The following is a 19,157-nucleotide window of genomic DNA, read 5'->3' on the forward strand; positions in this document are numbered from 1 at the left end:
GGTGTGGCAGAGCAAAGAAGCTTAAGTTCATGGTGGCTGGGAAGCAGAGCAGGGCCCTGAACAGTGCCCGAGAGGAACAGGTGCGAAACCACAAATAGACCCCCAAAGTCAGGCATCCATAACCAAAACCAACCCACATACACCCAGAAGTATGTTTTCCTAATCCCCTGGGCATTCCTTAATCCAGCCAAGTTGATATATCATGACTGTAAGAGGAATTCTGGACTTTTAAAAATCTTAGTAAAGCTATTCTGCCAGAAAAATATGCCTATATGCAAAATTTAATTTATGGCCTCACAGAAACCAAAGACCTGAAGCCATCTATGACTCATATACTCCGCTTTAAGAATCCCTGATCATGGCAGGAATGATGGCGCACACCTATAATCCCAGCACTTGGAGGCTGATGCAGGGGGATCACTTCCAGTTCAAAACCATCTTGGACTACACAGTGAGTTCAAGGGCAGCCTGGACTACATAAGGTGACCCTGTCTCAAAAAAGATGTTTGATCTTGTCCTCTCTCATTTCACAAATAACTGTGTCTCATGTTTCCTAGTCTAGTGCATTGCGGCTGTGTTTGCAATGCCAGTTGTAGCCACTTAGAAGCACTTGAAAGTCCTTTGATGTTCAAACAGTATGACTGTTTACATATCTTAAATTTCTAGCATTTAAGCCAGTTAATGATCATTTCAATAAACACTAGCTATATCCACTTTCCCACGACAGACTCAGTGCTGTCCCAAAGCTAAGAGAGAGACGCATGGAGAGAATTATAAAGGGTGCTTCTGGTGCAGCATCCTTGACAGAATTTCAAATGTCTTAAAATGCTGGCTGCAAAATACTATGTGTGAGCTGGGTGTGGTGGCATATACCTATAATCCCAGCACCTGGGAGACTAAAGCCAGGAAACAGTTCAGGTTAGCCTAGGCTGCATAGTGAAACTCTTCTCAAAAAGCAAAAATAGAATGTGTGGGGTTGGGATGCAGCTAGTGAGTGCTTGCCTGGCACATGCAAGGCCCTCCATCCACAGCATCACAAAGGAAAAAAAAGATGTTTTCATGGTGAGTCAGAAGTGGGCAATGAGCATTTGTTCCACAGGAGTACTTGGGAGGGGGGGAAGTCAGTACTGGGGGTTGAACCCTGGGCCTTCACAATGAACTACTACATCCCAGCCCTTTCTGTTTTATTTTGAGACAAGATCTTGCTAAGTTGCTAAATTGCCTAAGCTAAGCTCAAACTTGAAATCCTCCTGTCTCCGCCTCCCAGAGTACCAGGATTACAGGCGTGTACCACCACAACCAGGTCACATTTTGATACTGTTTCAGAGACTTCATTTGTTTTTCCACAGTTTATTTGCCTGTGACCTAAGGAGATGTCTTAAGCATCTGAAACTGGTATGCCTGAATGCCAATGATACTCAAGAGTCAAGAGTGCTTACCTGGGTATTAGCACCATGCTAATGATTTCACATGCATACTATGTTACTCACCCTCACAAACGCACTGTGAGGCATATTATTCCCAGTGTAGTGATGAGGTAGACAAGGAAAAGAGGTTTGTACAAGAAGCCTTAGTAAGTGACAGACTAGCTTTTGGGACCATTGACCCCAGCCAGTCCTGAAGTGAGTTACTTCTTATGTACTACATTCCAATCCCAGAGCTTTCCCCATTTCACATAGTCCTGCCCCTGTTAGACACAGCCCGTGTAGGTTCTATATAAACAGTGCCTTCCTTCCCCAAAGTTTATAGAAATATTCATCACTCTAGGTCCAGTTGGACATTTTCCAACTGCTACCCAACCCTGCTGCTGCTAGTTGCAGGAACATGTCTTGGAACCTGGTCCTTTGTTTTCATAATGGTTCGATAAATCCTTTTATTTTAATCTCCCAGTCTTAGGAGTTTCAGTTTAACACTGTTAAAAGACAAAATTACAACACATTTAGTTGGCTTCATTTGCAATTCCAGAGGCAGGCAACACTTCATTCCATAAAAGTGAATAAATGATTCCAAGGGGCTGAGCAGAGGACAAATAACAAGTGTTTTGATCATTTCAAAGTCACTCTCCTTGTAAGGCAGGGACAGGGAGACGGAATAATAGGAAGATAATGGATTAACTTCAGGTCACTCTTTGGAAGGATTAAATGAGAAATTATGCCACTGAAACTGACCTGATTGGCATAGGCCTAGTGGCACATCTCTGTAATCCCAGCACTCAGGAGGCTAAGGCAGGAAGGTTATGAGTTTGAGGCCAACCTGGGCTATAATAGCAAAACCTAATCTCACCAAAACACCAATATTTAAGTAAGTAGAAATTTGGGGGTTTGGGGGTTTTTTTTGGTACTGCGTATTAAACCCACAGATACTCTAACACAGAGTTACATCCCCAGAACGTTCCTATTCTCATATATATTCTCATATCATGACTAGGTCTTGCTAAGTTGGCCCAGGTTGGCCTTGAATACTTGTGATCCTCCTGCTTCAGCCTCCTGAGTAGCTGGGATTATAGACTCAGGCTACCATGCCTGAATGTGGTTTTGTTTAAGGTTTTCTTGGAGGAGGTGTTTTTGGTTTTTTCCTGAGACAAGTTCTTACCTACTTGTACAAGCTGGTCTTGAACTCTGATCCTCCATCTCCACTACCCAAGAAACTGGGATAACAGGCCTGTGTCACCACGCCCAGCAGCAAACATGTCTTCTCTCTTGAAAGTATTATCTCCCTGTGTTTGCTTTATGACTCAGTTGCCTTGCCTTGATTTGAAGATGAGATCAAAGACAGGTACACAAAGCCCTCAAGAGCTCAGTCCTGGGGCCGGGGATTTAGCTCAGTGGTTTCACCGCCTGCCTCACAAGCACAAGGACCCGAGTTTGATCCCCAGTACAAAAAAAAGAGTCCAGTCCTGTTTGAGACAGGCCCCAGTGGGTGGCTTCGGCAAGGTTTGGGGCTGGTATAAGACGGAGCTCTCATGCCACAGCACTCTAGAACATTCTCTCGTAATCTGTAGGTAATCTCTGGTAATCCAAAGGTTTAGGAACATGTAAAAAGCAGGTGGAGAAAGAAAGAGAACATTACCCATAAATGTCTCCTCCTACCTGTTGCCCTTCTTCACACGCTTTAAATTTCTATAGGCAAATGAGAGAAATGAACATTACACTTTAAGAAGAATCAAATCAGTCCTTCTGTGACACTGCAGGTGACTTACTTACTTGGAGGGATGTAAAAGCGCTTCTGCTCTTCTCTACCACATGCCAGTGTTTGTTTTGCTGTGAGCCTAGAGGAGACAAGAAGTATGCTGTGGCTCTGTCCACACCACTGCTAAATGTTTGACACTGAAAAATTACAGGGAAGTGTCAAATCAAGATAGGCCTCATCCTAGGAAGTCACCTACTTAATCTGACAAGAATCCTACTCAGGCTAGGGATGCAGCTTAGTGGTAGAGTGTTTGCCAAGCATGTGTGAGGCCCTGCATTTGAAAACAACTCTGACAGACACTAGGATGTGCTACCATTTCCCTTCAGAAATGATGTATTTCCCTAGGTGCAGGGAGTGGTGATGGTAACTGTCCATCATCTATAGCCCCTTATAGGAGCTGCCTCAACTGAAAAATCAACTTGACTAAAGTCACATCTGCCATGCACAGCTCATTTCCCAAGATGGATCAAAATTTATATTGGCCCTCTTGTCCCAAATAGGGAGAACTCTGAAGGGTTACCCCAGCTTTAAAACCCCCTGTACAACTGGGTGAGACCTCTGTTGAGACTTGCACCTCAGCTTCTCCCTCTGCCCACCCTGCTCCTACGGTGTGGATCCCAGCATCTGCTCTATTCCCTTGGTTCACAAGTCTTCTGGAGGAGGGAGAGCACTTTTCTGAGTTTATATAGTGCCAAGCTCTGTATCAAGCATTTTACATGTGTGACTTCATTTAATCTACACAGCTACTAAAAAAGGTTGGTTGGGGCTAGAATAGCTCAGTGGTAGGGTTCCATCTCCAGTGCAAACAAAGCCTGCTGGGACACAATAAATTGCCCAAGGCCCTATAGCAGAACAGGCCTGAAATTCAGAGTCACAGCTAGGATTCAAATCCTTATCCATGTGACTTTCAAGGCCACATTTCTTCTGCTGGCCACACTAGTTTTCAGAACAGTAACAAGGGCTGGGGTTGTTGCTCAGTGCTAGGGCACATGCTCAGCATGCGTACTACAAACAATAAGAGACTTGGGCCACTCATAATATTAGCTTATTGTCAGTCATATACCTAAGTATGAATCCACTGGTTAGCTAGGTAGCTTTTGAGATCTTCAGCTAGAACAGGACGCTGAAGGAACTGGGTTTTAGTGAGAAGAAATGCAGTGACCTGCCCAAGTTTACAGCAGAGTTTCAACTTCCAAGTCAGTGGGGCTGTCTCATTCTGCTTCAGCAGACTGCTCCTCCCTAACCTGACCTGGGACACTAGCCCCACTCCAGCTGCTCCCTCAGGCACTCCTGCCTCCTCTCATCTGCCTCCCTACAAGGTCTGGCTTTGATCTTGGTCACCTGGCTGCCCTGAATTCCAAGCCTTGTCTTCTGCCTAGGCCTCAGGCTAACTGCCACATTTGTTGCCACAAAAATCCTGTCCTCAACATCTGCTGAACAGGTTTGACAGCTAGGGTTAGGTTGGGAGTGAGAAGGATGGTTGATCTTTTCTACTGGAGGCTCTTCCTCATAAGGATGCCTTACATCCATGGAGTGTGGGCATCTACCCCTCTGTGGCTTGCCACACCTACCTGTGGAGTGTCAGGTAAAAGGCTGAAAACCAAGACCAGACCAGCCCACCACAAGACTTTATTAGAACAATATGGCCGGGACAGGGAGAGTCTTTTATAGAGACTGTGGAAGGGTTTGTAGGGGCTGAGGCGGGGTTGAGTGAGGTAGTGACTAGGGAATGGAGGAGCCTGGGACGTCACTAGGTGGTAGGAGGTGAGCGAGTATTAGGTTACTTTCTAGGTGGGAACAGGGGCATGCTGGGAAGAAGGGTTTGTTCTTTGGTGGGAGCAACCGTCTTGGCATGATGTCACACAGGGGAGGGGGCAAGGCGCCATAGGAAGAGGGCAGCTACTACACATAATAGCTGCTGAGGTAGTGGGAGACCTATCATGGAGGAGGGGCAGCTCAATGAGGAGCAATGCCTCCTTGGCCTTCTCTTCCACCACAACTGCTAACCCACATCTCCCCATGGAATGGCCTTTTGCATTCCCAAAACGAATCCATCTTCCTCCATGCAGTGCCCTCTCTTGCCTGCCGCACACCCACCTCAAATCAAAGCCCTCCAGGACAGTTGGTGCCTCAGAGCACACAGAGTATCCTCAGAAAACCTCTGATCCAAAGGGATTCGGGGTGGCAGGGTGGTTTGGGGGTGGTGACAAAGCACACACAGGCCCCTCTTCATCCCATGCATGTTTTCCCTCTCCTGAGTCTTGGTGAGTCAGCACCACAGGGCCACACACAAGGCTTCCATTCAGGGCTCATTTTCCTTCTGCTCTAACTCAGATCTTGGCATCTCCTGCTCCCTCATTCTCTATGTGGGCCTTATTCTGGCCATGGGAAAGCTTTGCTCCCGCTCAGTGCCTCCTTTCCTCTACCTCCCTCCCCCACATACACACACCCACATTCCTCATCTTTGCCTTCAAGGAGTTGGCAATCCCAGCTGGCTACAAAATAGAAATGTTACACTGTTAAATCCTCATTTGCTTATTTCTCAGGTATTTGTTGCTGCTGGCTCTGTGCAGCCCTAGGCTAGGTTGAAGAGGGCACACTTGCTGTGCCTGACGCTTGTTTATTCTATGCGTGCTTATTAAGTGCCGTGTGTCAAACACCATGCTAAGAGCTAGAATTTATACTCTGATGGTGGAACAAGCCTTACAGGCGCGACATCTTGCGATTCCTTTGGGCAGTACATAGCAGTTGTCCCCAGTAGGAAGGGACAATAGGCAGAAGGTACTGCTCCAAGTAACTAAAAGATTCCAGAGAGCAGGAAAATTCTTGAGTCTTAGAGATTTAAGAAGTACTAGATTTAAATAAACAGAAGAGTGGAGGGTCTTGGTTTGCACCGCTAAGGGTTTGTCTACACTGTACACAGCTAGGGGACGCAAAAGGCAGTTGGCCAGCAAAAATCATTAAGAGCTTTGTCATTCTCTGGCCTTGGGCAAGTGAATTAACTTCTGCAAGCCTCTATCGCAGCATCAGTAAAACGAAACAGTATGTGAAACTCCCCATTACGGTTTTATTCCTAGCCCATAGAAAGACTTCGGTGGATTATCTGTCCCTCTGTCCTCTGTGCTTCAGGGAAAGGAAGGATATTCCGCCTGCCTGTGCGGATTGGAAGACGCACGGTTCTGACTCATCCTCCCTCTGGCAGCCCCGCCCTTCTTCCAAAAGCTGAATTACTCGCGCCCCCTGGCGGTTCAGACGCTGTGGACTTCTCCCCACCTAGGTCTGGCCGCGCACCCAACTCCTTGAAGGAAAACCCAAGCCTGTAGCCAGGAAGGGGCACGCTTCAGAGCTGCTGGCTCAGGTAGCACGGCCCTAGAAACGGAAGAAGCCCAACCGCAAAAAAAGAGGAAGGAATAATAAAAACCACTTCACGGGTGTGTGTGAGCCTTAAATGAGCAAATGTAAGAATTAAACTAGTCCCTGGCATTAAGTCACTGACACATAGTAGATGCTTAGTGGCTGCTAAGGAGGGGCCAGGAGGACCATCGACATTTATCTATTTGTCCAGTTATTATGCCTCAAAAATGTCTTGCTTTTTCTATATTATCAGTGCTGTAAAATACAATACTTTTAATGAACCCAAGTAAGAAAGAACCAGCAATCTGGCAAGAAAACAAAGGGAATTCATTGACCCACACACATCCATGCCATAGTTCATATTAGGTGCCAGACACTGACCTAGGCACTAGGATGAAGAAATAAATAAGTTACACTTCTTTGAGGGCTGAAGATGTCAATGAGAGAAACAAATATGAAATATGGCATTATGTAGACTGTAATAAAAATAGGAATAAGTACTTCTGAGGCTGGCTACATATCAACACCTTGTCTCAAAAAACAAAACAAAATAAGCAGTGACTACATACTTAACTCCAAGTGGAATCAGCAGAGTTCTCACAGAGGAAATGACATTTGTCCTCATCTTTTTAAAAATATTTTTTATTAGTTCCTATTAATTTTACAGAATATTGAGTTTCAGTGTGGTATTATACATTGTCCTGGTCTTGAGGAGGGATAGATGTTCCCAGGTGAAGAAGGACAAAGGAACCAGGCATGGTGGTACACACCTGTAATCCCTGCACTCTGGAACACTGAGGTAGGAGGACTGCAAGTTCAAGCCCAGCTTGGGCAACTTAGCTAAACTATGTCTCAAATTTAAAAGGGGCTGAACAGTTTATAATAGCTAAACCTTTAAAACAGCCTAAATGCCCATTGACTGGAGACTGGATAAAGAAAATATGGTTTTTTTATAAAATGGAGTACCACTCAGCCATAAAAAATGAGAAATTAGAGACATTTATAGCTAAATGGATGCATACTGAGGCAATACTCTTAAGTGAAATAAATAGGATACACGTGTAAATACTGAATAGTTTCCCTGGTGTGAGAAACTGTAAGTGTAAATAAGGACTAAAAGGTATAATTGATAATGTGAAATAGGAAGAAAAGGGGCAAAGGGGAAGTGGGAAGGGTAGGGGAAAAGGAAAGAAGGGAATGGAATTAATAAGAGAAAATGAAAAAATGGAAAGAAAGTCTTCGTAAACAGGGAGGGATGGAGGGGTTGAAGGGAGGGCAGGGGAAGGGGGGAAAAAAATAAGATCCAGGAGAGATTATGTAAAGGTGCAAATTTCCAATGATGAATGTCATTATATTGTATACCTAAAATGTACCAATAAAATAAAATTTTTAAAAATTAAAATAAAAAGGGGCTGAGATGTAGCTCAGTAGGAAGGCCCTGAGTTCAACTCTCAGAGAGAAACAGAGAGAGACAGAGACAGAGAATTCCAGATAATAACAGATACTATGAAACTCTAAATTCAATCCCTCAGTGCAAACATACGTGCACACACACACACAAAGAGTAGATGCATGTACAGGGCACCATGTCGCCAGTAGGCATGGGAGTAGGAATCTGGAGAGGTACATGGGAACAAGGAAGAGCGTGCTTTGCCCAGGGAAAGCATTTGAACTCTATTTGGTGGGCCACTGGAAGCCTGAACCAAGGAGGTGTCATGGGCTGAAGCACTCTTACCATAAAGTTAGTGAGGTTTAGGGTTCAAGGCCCATGCCCACCACTGGTACAGCCCCTTTCAGTTCCCAGAGGACCCAAACAATGTGGTATATATCCTAAACTTTCCAAAGATAAGTTTACTGCAATCCATTAGCACTCTGTCTCTTTCTGCTCTTGATCCTATATCATATTTGCCCCATGTTGGGTGGTCTTGGAGCAGTGGCTACAAGCATTTTTGGACTTCAGATAAAGTTAAATTGAATAGGGGACTGGGGGGGGGCATATTTTTATTTTTTAGTGCTAGAGGTTGAACTCAGGGCCACAGCATGCTAAGCCCCCACTTTACCAATGAACTATTCCCCTAGCCAAGGAGGACTATTTTTTAAGTTAAGTATACTTCTGTGGTTTGTAGTCACATCCACAGTTAGCTGAGATTTTGCTAGCAATGCCAGTGTAGGAATAGCTCCTAGGAACACTCCTATCAATCACTATGCTGCCTCACCTGACACAATGACACGAAGAAGCAGAGTCAAAGATTGTATTTTATATTTAATTGTACCTGGCACTAAAAGTAAAGTGGAAGTGGAGGAGAAACAAGGTTTTAAATGTGTGCAGTCAGAATTGGTCTATGGAAAATTCTTCCAATTTTCAGATATGTACTTATAAGAAGCAAATTAATTTCTCAACAATGCCTACCCAAAATTTCTCTTATCAGGAAAATTCTCAGTAATGTACTATACACAATTATAAATGCACTATACATATAAAAATATAATCAAAGAGTATGGAGTCCAAAGGTATGGTTTTTTAGTTTTAGAAAAATCAGTCTCTGGCCAACATAAAATAATGGGATCTGGGTTCATTCTCATACCTAAAATAACTGAACATTGAGAAAAATATATTGACAAATACTTTTCAAGACATTAAAACAACAAAGAACAAAGTAAGTTCTCTAGTTGCCCTGACAGGAAGGAAGAATCTGGGAATACCCTAGTGATTTCCTAATGCTGAGCAGACGAAGATGGGAGTCTGAGGAGGGGAAGGTATTGGACATAAGAGAGCTTCAATGAGAGAGACCATCAGAGATCTTCAGAGGCTACTGCTGGAGTCTTCAACTGAGTACTAATTAGTATGCTTGTGGAAACTACCCAAGGCCGATAAGAGAACAACCCAAAAGGATTAGAGGAATTTCTCGAGACTAGGGGTAGTAACTGTTATCACTAGTCAGAATGAAAGACCTCATAATTCACAACACCGAACAGACTGTCACAAGGTTTTGCCCTAGAGTAGGCCCAATAGATGAGAAGGGGGCCAAGAGATTGGGGGAGGGGGGGAAGGGGAAGCAAAGGGAACTAAGATGCTTCTGTACACGCGCTAATCCCACAATGTTGCTTAAAAGCCAATAATAAAGGACAGATAAAGGAACAAAGATAAGACTGATAGCAGAGGGGTCGGGGATTTAGCTCAGTGGTTTCACCGCCTGCTGAGTTCGATCCCTGGTACCAAAACAAAAAAGAATGATAGCAGACGTCTCATTAATAACAGTTCAATGCTAAAGACAGTGCTGAAACAGTAGAGTACTGAGGAAACTGAGTGCTGAATTCTGTTAACCTGGAAGTCTGTATCCAGTGGAAGTACCTTTTATTTTTGTTTGCTTATTTGTTTGTTTTGGAAGTAACTTTTAAAAGCAAAGGAAAATATAAAGAGTACCGAGATGGAAGGAGGAGGGAAGGATGAGAAAGGGGAAGTAAAAAGATTAAGATGGGTTATGTACATGAGCCAACTCCCCATGATAAATGTAATAATTATATACTGCAAATATGTACTAATAAAAATCTTAAAATAAGAAGTAAAAAGTATACTAATACCTCAGTTCATGAATGCTTCTGTTCATGAACAATTCATTTTGCAAACAAGCATTCGGCAAAATTTTGCATCTGTTCTCGAACTTCACATTAGGTGATGCAAATGCAGCCATCTTCCCTAGAATAATGGAATTAAGTTCATGACCTGAGGTACCACTGTATCATAAGAGAAAAGAAAAAACAAAAGGAAATAGGACACACATGTGTAAATACCGAATAAAGTTTCTCTGGTGTGAGAAACTAAAAGTGTAAATAAGGATCAAAATGTACAACTGATAATGTGAAATAGGAAGAAAAGGTCTAAAAGGGGTAGGGGAAGTGGGAGGAGTAGAGGAAAGGAAAAAATATGAGAAAAGGAAAATAACTGAAACAAAGTCTTTGTAAACAGGGAGGTGTGGAGGGGTTGGAGGGAGGGCAGGGGAAGGGGGAAAAAATAAGAACCAAGATACATCATGTAAAGGTACAAGTTCCCAATGATGAATGGAACTGTATTGTATACCTAAAATGTACCAATAAACTTAATGGAAAAAAAAAAAAAAGGAGAAAACAGTACCAGTATGTCTTAGTTACTTTTCTTGTTCCTAAGACAAAATACCCAACACTCACAACTTAAGTGAGGGAAGGTTTATTTAGATCAGTTTGTACAGGTTTCAGTCCATAATTGGGTGGCTTCAAGGCAGGGTGGCATGGCAGATAGGCATGCAGAGAAGAAACAGTTCATGGCTGATAGAGGGCAGCAAAGTAAGCAAGCAAGGGCCAAGACAATCCAGGCTATCAGGATTAGGGCAGTGCCAAACCAATCAGTGGACTGATTTAGTAATCACCCACCCTTAATCCTATCACCCTTAATCCTAGCATTGTACCATGAATCAATCACATACTCTAGATTCATCCACCTGGAAAAAGCCCCACCTATGACTGCATGAAGCTTTGGGCAGACATCTAGACACAAGCCATAATAAAGCATTTTTCAAAAGTCCAAGTCTAGGGGCAAGGATTTAGCTCAGTGGTTCCACCACCTGCCTCAAAAGCGCAAGGTTGCGAGTTCGATCCCTGGTACCAAAAAAAAAGTCCAAGTCTAAATCTGTTTGGAAACTCAAGGGAAACTCTTAGCTGTGACCTCCTGTAAAAATAAAAGAGAAAGTTAAATAATTCCAACACACAAAAGGACAGGGTAAACATTCCCATTCTAAAAGAGAGGATTAGGAAGATAGAAAACAATTGAACCAAAGCAAGACTGAAAACCAATAGGATAAATATTAAATCCTGGGCCAGGGATTTACCTCAGTGGTTCTGGCACCTGCCTTGAAAGCGCAAGGTTGCAAGTTCGATCCCCGGTACCAAAATATATATATAATCCTGTAGCTCTATGTCTGGCATCCAGAGCATATGGTGGTAAAATGTGAGTTCCAAAGGGCTTGGGTGACCTCAACCCAAGGGTCTGGATAGTTGCAGCCCATAGGGCCTTTCTCTTTGGCTGGCTGCACTCATAGCCTGCAGCTTTCCTTGGCAGACATTCCATGTTCCTGGCATCTCTGAATTCCAGGGGTCCCCACTGTAGCTTTGGCTTCACTCCAGTAGCATTATATGCACTGTCTCTCAAGGGCTCCTTGCCTGGCCTTCCAAGACTTCCTTTGAAATCTTGGTGGAAGCCTCCCTGCTCCTCACAACTCTTGCATTATGCATGCCAGTAAAACCAGTATGATATGGATAATGCCAAAGTCTGCTGTTAGTGGAAGTAGTAGCCAGGCCCTCTTAGACCTGTAGCTGCCTCTGGGTACCTGGATGACTAAACATGATGATACGAATCCCAGGAAACCAATTCCTTAGGAGGCCCTTTTCAATCAGAGGCTCCAGGGACTCTTTTCAAATGAAAGGTTGACACTTTTCCACCCTTGAGCCTGCAAGGGGTAGGATCTTGCTGATTTGATTCCTGAGATGCTCTCAAGGCATCTTTCTTCTTGTACAAACTATTTGGTTTCTTTTAGGTTGTGCTAATCTCTTCAGCAACCACATCTCCCTTGGCCCCAACTTTACAAATGGTAATTTCTCAGTCAAAATTTAAGATCTTAAAATTTTTCTGCTCTCCCTTTTATCACTGATTATCAATATAAATCTGGCTAAAAGTATCCAGCAATACCCATGCCATAGCCTGAATGTTGGGCTGTTTTGAAATTTCTTCTGCCAGATTGGTACATGGCCCTTAGTCTCCTGCAGCCTCAAGATGTAGGCAAAAGGTAGATAAATTTTCTGCCAGATTATAATACACAGGCTCTCTATCCCAATTGCCTAGAGTCCTTGTTTGCAGCTGAAATTGCCTGGCTTTCATTGTCCACATTCCTAACATTTTTTCTTTTCTTTTCTTTTCCTTTCTTTCTTTCCTTTTTTTTTGGTACCAGGGATCAAACTCAGGACCTTGCGTTTGTGAGGCAGGCACAGTGCCACTGAGCTAAATCCCTGGCCCTCCTAACATTATTGTGGTCTTCTGAGTGCCCAGAATTACCCATCAAACTCTATTCACAGAACTCTAGGGCTTCTGTAGCCTGCATCTCCAAACCTTTCCAAACTCCTCCTGAAAGCCAGTTCAAAAGCATCAATATCACAGCAATTACTTTACTTCTCTAGTACCAATTTTCTGTGTTAGTCAGCTTTCCTGTTACTGAGACACAATACCCAATGCTTACAACTTAAAAGAGGAAAGATTTCATTTAGTTCATATTTTCAGAAGATTCAGTACATGTGTCAGCAGGCTCCAAAGCAGAAACACCATGGTGAAAGATCACGGTGGAGCAAAGAAGCTTAGTCCATAGTGGCCAGAAAGCAGATAAAGGGAACCACACCAAAGAGGAATAAGCAAGGTACCACATACTGTTCCCAAGGATAGACCCCTTGACCCATCCAGACACACCTAGAAGCATGTTCTGTTAATCTGCTAGGTATATCTTAATCCAATGAAATTGATATATCAGGATTAATGGTCACAAAAAACAAGCAAGTGATAGGATAATAGTAAGATTGTTGATTTAAAGGTAACTATATTAATAATCATTTAAAATTTAAATACCCTAAACAATTTAGAAACAGAGATTACTAGATTATATATATTTTTAAAAGTAACAAATCAACACCCAAGCCAGGAGTGATGTGTAATCTATTGCTACTTGGAAGGCTGAGGCAGGAGGATTGCAAGTTCAAGGCCAGCCCAGGCTACTCAGACAGACCCTGTCTCAAAATAAAATTAAAACATGGCTGAGGATGTAAGTCAATGGTAGAACACTTGCCTAGCATGCAAAAGGCCAAGTTCAATCCTCAGTACCACAAACATACAAAAAAGCAGTAAGATATCCACTTTAAATATCAAGACCCTAATAGGGAAAATTGCCATTTTTTGTGTTGGAGTAGGTTTTTATTTTGTTTTTTGTTTTGTTTTTTGAGTGAGTCTTGCTATGTAGTCCAGGCTCCTTGAACTCACTATGTAGCCACAGCTGACCTCAAACTCATGGGGATCCTTCTGCCTCAGCCTTCTAGCATGTGTCACCATGCCTAGTTGCTTTTATTGGTTTGTTTGTTGTTGCAGTGCTAAGAATTAAACCAGAAAATTGTTGTTGAATACTCTGCCCAAATACAGCAGAATACATATAATCTTTGAGTGCCCATAGAACACTCACCATGATTGACAATATTGTTGACTATTAAAATGTCTCAGAGAGAAACAGCAGCCTAGGGAGCAATAGCAAATTGGCATTGGAGAAAAGTAGATATCCTAAGGTGGGAGTGAAAGATAAAGTCTGATATAGGAGGGTAAATTTAAAAAAAGAATCTGGATAGACCAAAATCCAGTGCTGGGGGTGAGGGTGAGGGGAAATGGGACCATTCCTGGATCACAGCACCACAATCCCCACCCCAGGCCTGGTGTACATGCCACCTTGGGAAAGGTTTGAGCTGAGGGAGGGAGCTAGCCCTCCAGAGGTGACTTGGCTGATGGAACAGCAGTAGTGGCGAATCTATGGCATCCATGTGGCAGCAGGTTGTTTTTATCATCGAAAGCTCCAAAAGAGTTGCCATCACTGGACTAGACAATCACGGTAACCTCCCTTCCAGCCATGGCAAGTGAGATATATGCAAACCAGGGTTCAGAGAACCTGAAAGCAGAAGAACAGTGTGAAACAAAATACCACACACCTGTGTCTTGAAAACAATAGTGTTTCAGCACCTGAGTGGCAGGACTCTAGGGAGATATGACACTTGCCCAATGCAGAAAAACATAAGTTTCCTACAACCTCCACATAGAGTAAATGCTGTGCTTCTGGGTCATTTAGTACACTACACACAATTTCCAGGAGACTCCCATGGTGTGTAGGGCAGGGGGTACCCAGCACCTCCTTTCAGGGGACTCCAAAGGACAGAAAGACTTGGGACCATGTCAAGTATGCAGAGCACAATGTGAAATGGGAGAGATCTGTGAGAGGAGAGAGAGAGTGGAGCCTAAGCCAGAAGGTGATTTGGCAAAGCCAGAACACAACAAATGCTCTCCTATTGTTTCCCCCCAAACACAAGAAAGGACTGATATAACATGAAGTCTGATCCACCACCCCACACTGGCAAAGGGGGTCATCTGCTGAGTTGGGGGCTGCCCCATGTTCCACAGGTGGGTCTGAGAACAGAACTCTCAAGACAGAGACAGATAGAGCTGGGGATTTAGCTCAGTGGTGCTGCCCCCTGCCTCATAAGCACAAGGTCCCAGTACCAAAACAATAATAATAATAATTCTGACAGAGTCTAACTTCCTATTTTTCACCTATTGACATTTTTCTTACCTCCCTCTATTCCTACTGACATGGTCCCTTCCTTTTCTCCTTCCTCTCTCCTTCCCCCCAGACTTCACATCTCAGATGTACTACAAATAGGAATATACTATAATCAATAAAGGGTACTGATAAAAGGGTGAATTATCAAAACAAGTTTAATGTTGGGCCGGGGATTTAACTCAGTGGTGCCATCACCTGCCTCACAAGCACAAGGTCCCAACAAATTGTTGAACAAGGGGCACCAATGGAAAGGAAATCAAATAGCAAATAGCTGAGCTGCATGAAATGTTTAAAGAGGAAGCAAAGAAACTCAGTGAACTCAAAGATGACAAAATCCAAATGATACTGTAACTATCAAACTGACCAGAAGAAATAAAAAATTGGAAAAGCTGAACTAAAACTATTGAATGACAAATACACCAAAGTAAATGATGCCATAAAAAGATGCCAAACAGAAATCCTGGAGATAAATAATTCTATTTGATATGTAAACAGTGTAAATGACCAATGTGATAAAACAGTCTCAGACCTGAAGGATAAAATGGAAACACATGATGATATACTCAAGGAAACCTTAAAAAATGATAAAAGAACCAGGAAAAGTCATCCAAAAGCTACTAGATGATGCAAAGAAGACTAATATAAAGCTAATTTGAGCAAGACAGAAATTAGAGGACAGCACACATGGAATAAAATTCTGTTTACAGAAATCATAGCAGAAAACTTTCCAAGTAAGGGGAAAGAACTTAACATATAGATAAGTGGGGCTTACAGAATGCCAAATAAGTACAATGAAAAAGAAGTTCCCCATGACACTTCATAGTCAAAATCCAAGAAGTCCAACACAAAGATAGAATCTTAAAAGCTATCAGAGAAAAGAAAAAAAATCACTTATAAAGGCAGACCCATTGCAAGTACAGCAGACTTTTCAACACAAACTTTAAAGTCCAAGAGAGTTTGAAATGAAGTGTTTCAATCCCTAAAAGAAAACAACTTGGAACCCAGACTAACATATCCTCCAAAACTACCTTTCAAAATAGATAGAGAAATAAGGACATTCTATGACAAAGAATACATTAACAGGGCCAGGGATTTAGCTCACTGGTTTCGCTGCCTGCCTGGCAAATGCAAGGACCCAAGTTCGGTCCTCAGTACCAAAAAAAAAAAAAAATTAACAAATTCATGAACAGCAAACTAATGCTCCAAAAATTTCTCAAGGACATCCCAGACAGAGACAACAAAGCCAAAAATGCCCAAAATGTGATGGAATGAATACATCAATCAAGATGCATAATTAAACAAAAAGGGAAAAATAAATGAGTCAGCAACAGAAAAAAAAATGCAATGACAGAAGAAAGTCAATACCTTTCAGTAATAACTCTCAATATAAATGGCCTCAATTCCCTAATTAAAAGATGTAGACTGGCAGACTAGATAAAAAAAAAACCAAGGGTTTGTTGTATTCAAGACACTCATCTAATCCAAAAAGAAATTCATAACCTAAAAATCAAAGGATGGAAAACAATATTCCATGTACCAGGACTCTGGAAGCAAGCAGAGGTGGAAATTTTATTCTCAGACAAAGTAAACTTTGGGAAAAAACTGATCAGAAGAGGCAAAGAAGGTCACTGCATATTAGTTAAGGTTGTAATTCTACAGAAAGAGATAACAATTGTAAATATACATGCTCTAAAGTGCACCCAACTTCATAAAATAAACACTATAGGATAAAAGAATAAACACCAATACAATCATAGTAGGAGACATCAAAAACCACTTTCACAAATAGATAAACTAAAGAAAAAATTAACAAAGAAATACCAGAGATCAACCACACCTTTGAACCATTGAACTTAATAGATATCAAGAGCGTTCTGTCCTACTACAAGAGAATACACATTCTTCTTAGCAGTTCACAAAACCTTCTGGAAAATATACCACATACTAGCCCATAAAGCCTGCTTAAATAAATACAAAAGAATCAAAATCATCCCATTTATATTATTACATGATAGCACACTAAAACTGCAAATCAATTGCAAAAAAACCCCCACACATTTTACAAACACCTGGACATTAAACAACACACTCCTCAACACTCAATGGATCACAGAAGAAATCAAGGAAGAAATGAAACAATTCTTTGATTCAAACAATAGTGCCAATACAATATACCAGAAGCTATGGGACACAATGAAAGAAGTGCTAAGAGGGAAGTTTATTGCTGTGAATCATCATATTAGAAAAATAGAGCAAGCCTGAATAAACTAATGATGCAACTCAAGATCCTAGAAAATCAAGAATAGTCTAAACTCAAACCTAGTATATGAAAAGAAATTTAAAAAGTCAGAGTTGAAATTAATGACATTGAGACTAAAAACCCAATATAATGAATCAAATAGCTGATTGTTCAAAAGAATAAACAGAAACCCTAAGCCAAATTTACCAAAAGAAGGAAAGAAAAGACCCATATCAATGCAGTTAGAAATGAAAAAGGGAAAATCACAATAAACACTACCAAAATCCAAAAGATCATTAGGAACTACTAAGAAAAATTATACACCAACAAATCAGAGAATCTTGAATAAATGAACATATTCCTAGACACTTATGAATTACTAAAACCAAGAAAGACATTAAAAACTCTGAACAATCCAATACCAAACAATGAGATCTCAAGTAATTTTTTTTAAAGCCTACCAACTAAGAAGAGCCCAGGACCTCATGGACTCACTGCTAAATTCTAAACTTCAGAGAGGATGTAATGTTAATATTCCTCAAACTCCTAATGAAATTGAAAGGGAAGGAGTACATCCAAATTCATTTCTGGAAAGTAACATTACCATGATTCCAAAACCATACAAGGAACCAAATGAAAAGGAACGATAGGCCAATCTGTTTCATGAATATTTACACAAAATACCTCAACAAGATGCAGTGGTACTTCGGTTCATGAACTGCATTCATCCTACAATTCTGGAAAAGATGGCCATGTTCATGTTCATGCAGGAAAGATGGTCACAGTCATGTTCATCATCCAATGCAGACCTCACAAACAAAAACAAAATTTTGCCAAATGCTTCTGTTTGTGAACCAAATTGTTTGCGAACCAAATTGTTTGCAAACAAAAGCTTTCATGAACCAAGGTACTACAGTTCTGGCAAACAATGCAACAAATCATCAAAAAGATCATACATCATGACCAAGTAGGATTCATCCCAGGTAGGCAAGGATAGTGGAACATATGCAAATCAAGAAGTATAATAATACACCATATAAACAGAAGCAAGGACAAAAGTCACATGATCATCTCAATAGATGCAGACAATGTCTTTGACAAAATCCACAGCCATTCATGATTTAAAAAAAAAAACCCTGAAGAAAATAGGTGTAAAAGGACCTTGTCTCAGTTTGATAAAAGCTATTCATGACAAACCTACTGCCAACATCATATTAAATGGAGGAAAACTGAAAGCTTTCCCTTTAAAATCAAAAACAAGACAAAGATGTTCATTATAATCACTCCTGTTCAATATAGTACTGTACATGAAACACTAGCCAGATCAATGAAACAAGAGAAAGAAATAAAATGGATATGTATAGGAAAGGGAAAAGTCAAGTTATCATTATTTGCAGATGGCATGATCCTCTACATAGAAGACCCAAAAAATTCCACCAAAAGACTCCTAAATTAACAAATTCAACACACAAAAATTAATAGCATTCTTTTACACCAATAATGAACCCAATAAGAAAGAAATGAGAAAAACAATACCATTCATAATAGCATCAAAAAAATTAAATACTTAGGAATTAACCTAACCAAGGAAATGAAAAATTTGTCCAATGAAATCTACTGTATTCTGAAAATATTGAAGAGGACATCAGAAAAAGGAAAGATATCTCATGTTCCTGTATATGCAGAACCAATATAGTCAAAATGACTATACTTCCAAAAATGATATATAGACTTAATGCAATTGCAATCAAAATATGAATAGCATTTCTCATAGAACTACAGAAAACAATCCTAAATTTCATATGGAATCAGAAGAGACCATAGTAACAAAAGCAATCCTGAGCAAAGCAGGGGGCATCACAACTCTAGGTTTCAAATTATATTACAAAGCAGTGATAAAAATAGCATGGTACTATTACCATGTGATAAACTCAGCAGGTATAATCCAAGCTCTTGTGTTTGATGAGCAAAGAATTGCAAAGCATATA

General features: G+C 41.2%; 1 long non-coding RNA gene across 1 annotated transcript in view; it reads right to left on the bottom strand.

The window, feature by feature from the left end:
* Nucleotides 1–1,030: 1,030 nt before the first annotated feature.
* The window catches only part of LOC110350977 (uncharacterized), a 48,596-nt gene continuing 30,469 nt past the window's right edge, over nucleotides 1,031–19,157 (bottom strand). The window contains exons 3-4 of the long non-coding RNA XR_015451824.1: nucleotides 3,204–3,268; nucleotides 1,031–3,119 (exon numbers count right to left, since the gene is read on the bottom strand). This is a non-coding gene — a long non-coding RNA (uncharacterized LOC110350977). The remainder of the gene's footprint in view (nucleotides 3,120–3,203; nucleotides 3,269–19,157) is intronic.

Source organism: Heterocephalus glaber, unplaced genomic scaffold (assembly GCF_053883595.1).
Source record: "Heterocephalus glaber isolate CG9 unplaced genomic scaffold, H.glaber_assembly_v1.0 deba00001442, whole genome shotgun sequence".
NCBI lineage: Eukaryota > Metazoa > Chordata > Mammalia > Rodentia > Bathyergidae > Heterocephalus > Heterocephalus glaber.